General features: G+C 43.8%; 1 long non-coding RNA gene across 1 annotated transcript in view; it reads left to right on the top strand.

The window, feature by feature from the left end:
- Positions 1 to 3,078: 3,078 nt before the first annotated feature.
- Positions 3,079 to 7,757, top strand: part of LOC116562105 — a 7,431-nt gene continuing 2,752 nt past the window's right edge. The window contains exon 1 of the long non-coding RNA XR_004273771.1: positions 3,079 to 3,912. This is a non-coding gene — a long non-coding RNA (uncharacterized LOC116562105). The remainder of the gene's footprint in view (positions 3,913 to 7,757) is intronic.

A 7,757-nucleotide genomic window follows, 5' to 3' on the forward strand; every position in this document is an offset into this window, starting at 1 on the left:
TACTGTGCCTGTGGTCCCACTGTGCCTGGGATGTCACTGTGCCTGGGGTCCCAGCTGTGCCTGCAAGATGATGGAACGCCACCCATTGAGGACATTGTTTGTGAGGGGCTGAGGCTCAAGTGCCTGAGGTTCTGCTGGTTCCAGATGAGGGGAGCTTGTGTTGCCTGTGCTGGCTGCCCTCCTCCTGGGGCTGGACGTGGCTGTCCACCCACAAGGTGGCTGTGCCTACAGCTGACATGCAACCTGGCCACCCAGCACTCAGCTTGCTGAGGCACAGCTCTGGAAGCAGCGGACCCTAGGTGAACAGTGTGTGTCCCCGCCCACACGGCAGCCCCTCGGGGTCTAGTTTTCTCCTGCTACAGCCACCTCATCAGAACTCATGGTGCCCAGAGCACTGCAGAGCAGAGACCTCACACTGTTGAAAGTAGAAAGTTTCCCTGGAATTCCGAACCTGCTGAAGTAGCCTTCAAAACTGAAGTTGAGAAAAGTACATTTTCACTTAAACAAAGGCTGAGAAAATGTGTGGCCATCACACCCAAATCACAATAAATGCAAAATAAAGTTGTTCAGGACAAAGAAAAATGATAACAATTGGAAATTCTAGCTCACACCAAAGATTAAAGAGTGCCAAAAATAGTAAATGGTGGACAGGAAAGTACTGTTTTAATGACATCACCTGGGAATTACAACATATGCAGAAGAAAAATCACTGACAACACGGCACAAAAGCTGAGAGGAGGGTGAGGTAAGGATTTTGTAGTTACATAAAGTATTATATTTCTTTAATCTAATACTTTTAAGTATTTATATTTTAATTTCTAGATGACTCCCTAAAAATAAATAAATAAATAAAACAAGGAGCCATAGTTTAAAACACACACATAGGGTACATAATCCATACTAAAATAAACAACAAAAAAACCCTTACAAAACAACAAATGAAGCAAAACTACAACAATCCAGATCAGGAAGGCGGAAGAGAGGAAATAAGAGTTTCAGGTGCCGACTTAAACCCAACCACATCGCTAACTCCGACGTGCATGGACTAAACACTGCCACTGAAAGAGAGACTGTCCGAGTAGGTCAAAAGTAAGCCTCCATATGTGCATTTATAAAGAAACACTCTTTTGAAACAAAGATGCAAATAGATTCAAAGTTAAAATAAGAACAAATGTACACCACAAAAATGCTTGGTATCAAGAAGTAGCACAGGTGTTCCTATTGCAGATGAGACAGACGGCGAGAGGACCAGCATCACCAGGGACAGAGAAGGATGTTTTCTAGGAATGAGTCCATTTGCTTAGAAAACCTAATGATCATAAGCATGCATGCACCTGATACAAAATAACAAAATACATGAAGCAAAAATGATCACAGTTAAAGGATAAATGCTTAAATTCACAATTTGACAATTCTAATACTTATATATCAGGAATTAATAGAAAAAAAATAAAATGACAAGATAGAAGAGATGAAAACTAGAACACTGGGAGAAAACCACAACTGCAATTATGAGTTGATAATTTAGAAATATTTAAAAATGTAGGACACTAAGGAAAAGTAAATAGGCTGGAAACCCTAAAAACCAGCATAGGAAGGAAGTGGAAAAGGAAATGTCAGAAATACGTCTGGAGAAAGGAAGAGAGAATCAAGGATAAAGTTTTGCAAATCCAAAATCACATGATAGAAGTAAGTTCAAATATATCACTTTTTTCCTACCAAACACAGAGGGATTAACCTCACATATTAAAATACAAAATTATCAGTAGCAAAGGAGCACTTTCAAATTAAGGGCAAAAAAAAAAAAAAAAAAGGAAGTGAAACCACTAAGTATTCACAGAAAGTTTCTATGGCAAAATTAATCTTAGCTCAAATAAAATTTAAGGAAGAAATAATAAACAGCAGGATGGACACTGCACATGAGCAATAGGACCAAGCAGGTGATGCACTGACGTCCAGTGCTGGCCTTACCTCCAGGACTTACAGGGAGACTAATGACAGGAGCGCTGGGATCCATACTTCTCAATTTAAACGGAAAATAGACAGAAATGTTGGGGGTTTATTAAAGGTTTAAAAGCCACAACAAATACTGAATACACATTATTTTCTAGTACATGTAATACTTACCAAATAGGATCTGTATTAAGTTGAAAACGATACTACAAAAAAAAAAAAGAAAAGAAAAGAAAAAATGGAGATGGGAACCAAACAATTAACAGAAGTCAAAACAAAAATCAAGCCTGGCTGGGCACGGTGGCTCACGTCTATAATTCCAGTACTTTGGGAGGCCGAGGCGGGCGGATCACCTGAGGTCAGGAGTTTGAGACTCAGCCTGGCCAACATGGTGAAACCCCGTCTCTACTAAAAATACAAAAATTAGCCAGGCGTGGCAGCAGGGGCCTGTAGTCACAGCTACTTGGGAGGCTGAGGCAGAAGAATTGCTTGAATCTGGGAGGCAGAGGTTGAGTGAGCCAAGATTGTGCCACTGCACTCCAGCCTGGGTGACAGAGGGAGACTCCCTCTCAAAAAAAAAGGAAAAAAGAAAAAACCCATATACCATATTTTGGGGGAAATGGCACAGTGATTAAATGGTAAATCACTATAAATGTTATAAATGTGAAGGGATTCACTTAGAATAAGGATAAAATGCTGGAGTTCAGTCCACAACGTGACAGCCTGGCATTCTGGAGGATGGCATAGGAAAGGGTGCTGTCCCAAGGAAGGATGTCCCTCAGGTCGTGGATGGAGAAGGACACCCCCAGTCCTGGATAGAGAAGGACACCCCCAGTCCTGGATAGAGAAGGACACCCCCAGTCCTGGATAGAGAAGGACACCCCCAGTCCTGGATAGAGAAGGACAACCCCAGTCCTGGATAGAGAGGGACACCCCCAGTCCTGGATAGAGAGGGACACCCCCAGTCCTGGATAGAGAATAATGAACCCTGGATCCTGAGAAAGACACCCCCCAAGTTGTGGATGGAGAATTCTGTCCCTCCAAGTTCTGGGTGGAGAATGCCATTCCCCCAAGTCCTGGATGGAGAAGCTCCAAGTCCTGGATGGAGAAGGACATCCCTCAGTTTCCGAATGGAGACAAATACCGTGGGGACCTCATGGGGAAGGAGACCCCTCTCTCAGCCTTCCCATCCGTAGTTGTCCTGACCTGTTAATATAGAACAAAGAGATTTGGAGAAATAAACATCAGGTTAAACTTTACTCATAACCCTTTCAATCAACGTTGTATATATACTAGATTTCATTTTATAAATATAAGTCAAATGTATAACACAAATATGCTATAACAACAGATTAAACTTATTTTTCTAAATCTGAGTCCTGGCAATGGGCTCTATTATTCACTCTGCTTTTCTGTATTTGTAAAGCTTTTTAAACTTGAAAATAAGAGTTCATTGAAGAAAATGTGACCATTCAAAAATTAGTTTATTCTATGGACTCCTTTGGAGGGGTTATGATCTACTTCAATTACTAGTGGATATATATTACCAGCTCAGTGGTGAAAGCACTAAGAAAATATTCTATTTTGTTAGAAATTAGTGTTGAGTGAATACTAATCAAAACTTTAAAACCTAAATACATGGACATAAGAATGGATGATTCCATTTAATTCTCCACTGACTTTAAATGTAATTGCTAAATTTACCCTTTGCCCATTTCACCTCCTTCAAATCTCCCAGTAATTCTTTGTTTTCCTCTCCTGTCAATATTGTGTTCTCATTTATTTATTTTTTTCCTATTTTCTGATTTTTGAACAACTCTGAGGGATGTGTGTTTTGCTTGTATTAGGACGAGTTCATTACACAAACCCCTCAAGCAACTAGACCCTCACCACAGCGAGCAACTGAGACTCCAGACAGAGCAGGGGCCTCTCCTGGCATTGACTCAGGCTACCTGACAAGTGAGTACAAATTGTTTAATTTTTTAGATCCCTTATGGAAAAAGAAGGATTTTAATAACCCTTCATTTAAAATGCACATGCACATTTTATAACTGACATTTCTTGCCCTTTCCGCACTATGGCCTCATGAGTAACTGCCTCCGAAGAAGGTCGTGTTCCTCATTCTATTCGTGCTCCCCAGGCTCCAGAAGGCAAAGCCAGAAATTCTGTGGATACAAAACACTGAAATGTTCTGTTTCTGAAGGAAAAGGCTATAGAGCAAAGAGGAGAATGGGGACAGAATGTCATGCTATTGCCCGGTGGCATTTCATTTTGATTTTCATACCTTGCCACGGATGGAACCTCTAAGCCCAACCCAATGACTTGTCTTTTCTGAGAAGACCTATGAGATTCCTTTCCTTAGAATCACAACTTTCCCTTTTCAGGTGAGACGAAGCTCTTCTAGGTCAAGGGTTAAGTAACTTCTGTAAGTTTACTCGGCCAGTGAAGGGTAGGGTGGGAGTCAGCTGGAACCTTCCAGAATGTGAAGCCCATGCTGCAGATGCCCTGCCCTGTGCTCACTCTTTGCTGGGGTTTCTGCATCTGAAATTATGACATGGGAAATGTCCACATCACACATGTAACACATATGCTTTCTGTGTCCTCCAATCTGATAAGAGATAGGGGAGTTTTTCTTGTTTTACTGATTTAATATGGCAAAGACCTTTCACTGGAAATGGAAGGAAATGTCCCTCTCCAGTGCAGCTGGGAAGCTGTGAGGACAGTGGGGGAGGGGGGTGACGACCCCGGAGAAAAGAAAGGGCAGGAGAGGAGACACAACCACGGACAGTGGGGCAAGGAGGTGATGATGACTCAGGAGAAGGGAACTGACAAGAGGGGAGACACAGCCATGGAGTCGGGGGGAGAAGGGAATGGACAGGAGGGAAGATGCCAGCCAAGGCGCACTGGTAGAATTTGCATTTTATGGGGAGCCCCACAGGAATCTGGGCAAATGTCATACTGCCTTTGCCTTCAGGAGGCCACTGTGGTATTCATGGTATCTGTGTGAAGAGAAGACTGAGGAGTGAGGCGGGAAGAGCTGTTTCTGCCAGAAGGAGGGTGCTGCCAACAGGAGAGGGAGGGTCCGGAAAGGTGAGAGGTGGCCCCAGCAGATTGGACCAGGAGGCTGGAGACCAGCGAGGTGAGGCACTGGGTGACTGGAGTTACGCAGAGGAACCATCAGATCAGGGTTTTCCACATGGGGGTGGATAAATTGCTGTTTATCCTGGACCTCACCATCCTGGTGTGTCTGTACACTTTTTATATCCAAGCCATCAAGTCTGGGATAATCGACTCCAACAGGAGCATTGAAGCTCTCAGACGTTCATGCACAGAGCGGTGCTTGGAGCTGACTAACCTGCAGGAAGCAGCAGAGGCGCCCGGGTCTCCGTGTCCTCAGACAGTGACCGAGAGGATGCTGCAGGCCCATTTTCTCAGAAGACAACCAAGAAATGCAGAGGGCTCTACATCCTCCCACATGACCAGGAAGAAACCGAGACCTTTATGTCTTCAGACAGTCCAGGAGGGATGCCGGGGCCTCCATGGTCAGGACAGCCGGTTCTTGTTCTTCCTGAATGCCAGCTGGTCCCTCTGCCCTGAACACTTTTTGTCATTGAAGTAAGGACTGAGGGTGCGCTTACCTGCAGCCAAAACAGTCTTCAGTGATGTAAATGTGCAGGTGACTGAGTCTCTATGATGCGTGCACCTGGGAACCCGCAGGTCGGTCCCTGGGCTCTGCAGGGCGTTCTGCAAATCTAACTACCCAGAGTCAAGGTTTGCTCATGTATGAACGTTAACCATCCCCACAGCCATCCCCACAGCCATTTACACCAAAACCATGGGGAAATGGCATGGATTTCACCGAGGGTAGTAGCAAGCACAACTGTTGCCTAAAATATTCCGTAAGATTGCCCAGAATTGCAAATGCACACGAAGCCCTAGTGTCTGGTGGGAACCTGAGGTCCCTATTCAGGGACAGGCTCACCATGGCCTGGAAAATGCTGCCACTTTTTGTAAATCCACTTTTGAAAATTGGCTTGAACATGAGAATGTGACCATTCCTATTTTATTCATTTCATGTATTCAACAAGTGCTTTCAGTCGTGCCTGTGTTAGGTGTCGGGTAGATGCCAAAAAATCGAGCACACTGCCCTTCAGAACACCGTCAAGTGGGGAAAAGAGGCCTTGAGTCAGTGAACACGTGATCTTGGTGTGTGTGAATCCACTGGTAGCCGGTAAGTGTGCATGTGTGTGTGAGAGAGAGAGAGATACTGTGGAAATGATTTAGAGGAAAAGTGCATTGCTGAGATATTGTGGAACTTTTAGCCTAAAATATGACTTTCAAAAATAGGACTCTAGATTTTCTGTTAATTGAACCTTTTTTCAGAAATTTGGCTTAAAAAGTATCTTCGAGATAGTATTTTTGAAGGGGAGGCTTGACCTCACTTTCCTAAATAATACCCCTGAGAGTTTACATTTTAATAGGTGAACTATTATTGATTCTTTAAGTTCAGGTCCTTATAAACAAAGCAGACAAAACCAAGACTTACATGAAGCAACAGTCTAAGAAAACAAAACCATTGGAGCCTGGAGAGGCAAGGCAGGAGGCAACGCCCGGTCACCGTGAACTGGGGAGCTGGCCCACGCTGTCCCCAAAAAAGAAGTGCCCAGTCTCCATGCCCTGCAGAGCAGTCCCATGCCACCCCCAGGACATGGTGACAGCACAGGCAGAGCAGAGAGGACCCCAGATCAGACCAGGATCAGAACAGACCTAAAAAATGTGAATTGTAAAAGCCACTGTCTTTCTAAAAAGATGACAATCTTAAGGCTGCATTCCTCATTTAAATACAAAGCATTTAAAACATTTAAATGCAAAGCATTTAAATGTTTCCCATGATGGAGAAAAATGTTAAGTGTTCCTTTTTTCTTGTTTCGTGAATGAAAACCTATACTAAAGTATAACATATATCATTTGTCTTTGACATTATATTTTTACATTTTAAATGTTTCACCAGGATTTTGGAAAAATTCTTAAAGTATTAGAGCCATCAGAAAAACAACACATAATTTTTTGTGACTTAAAGAGATTAGATGTTGGCGCTGTGGGTGGAGGCAAGTCCCACGGGGTGGCATGCCATGACCACACAGGAAGCTGCCTTAAGAAGCTGCTTTTCCCCTCACCACACACTCAGCCACCATGTCCTGTGTCCCGTGTCACCAAATATTTGAACCAGGGTCACAAAGAAAGTTCTATTCCTTACCAGATTTAAAAAAAGTTACTAGGTCTTTTAAAACCTAACTTGTCAAATGAGAATAAAGCTCCTGTCTGTGAAGCACAAATTATACAATTCAAGAGCCAGATGGAAAACAGCCTCTGGTGCCCTGCAGCAGCTCAGGGAACTTCAGATCGTCGCTGAACTAGAACGTTTTATCAGAAACGAATAGACAAGAGGGAACATTATAATACATATTAAGAACCAGGTGCTGTACCCTCAAGAGGCCTCACACCTTATACATTAGGGGGTCAGGGGTCTAGGTCAGTTAACCAAAATGAACAGAATTTGGCAAAGGACAAAGGGAGTAAAGTTCTGGACATTCCACCTACCATGTCCATACCCTTGGGCCACTTACTCATCTGTGTAAAAGTCAGGATAAGACAGCACTCACCTCAGCTCTCCCAGGACCCTCCCCACATCCTACTGGAACTACAGAGACCCTTCCCACCTCCTCCTGGAAACACAGGACCCTCCCCACCTCCTCCTGGAAACACAGGACCCTCCCCACCTCCTCCTGGGAACACAGGGACCC

The sequence above is a fragment of the Sapajus apella genome, unplaced genomic scaffold (assembly GCF_009761245.1).
Source record: "Sapajus apella isolate SASKATOON/1434 unplaced genomic scaffold, GSC_monkey_1.0 scaffold31, whole genome shotgun sequence".
Lineage (NCBI taxonomy): Eukaryota > Metazoa > Chordata > Mammalia > Primates > Cebidae > Sapajus > Sapajus apella.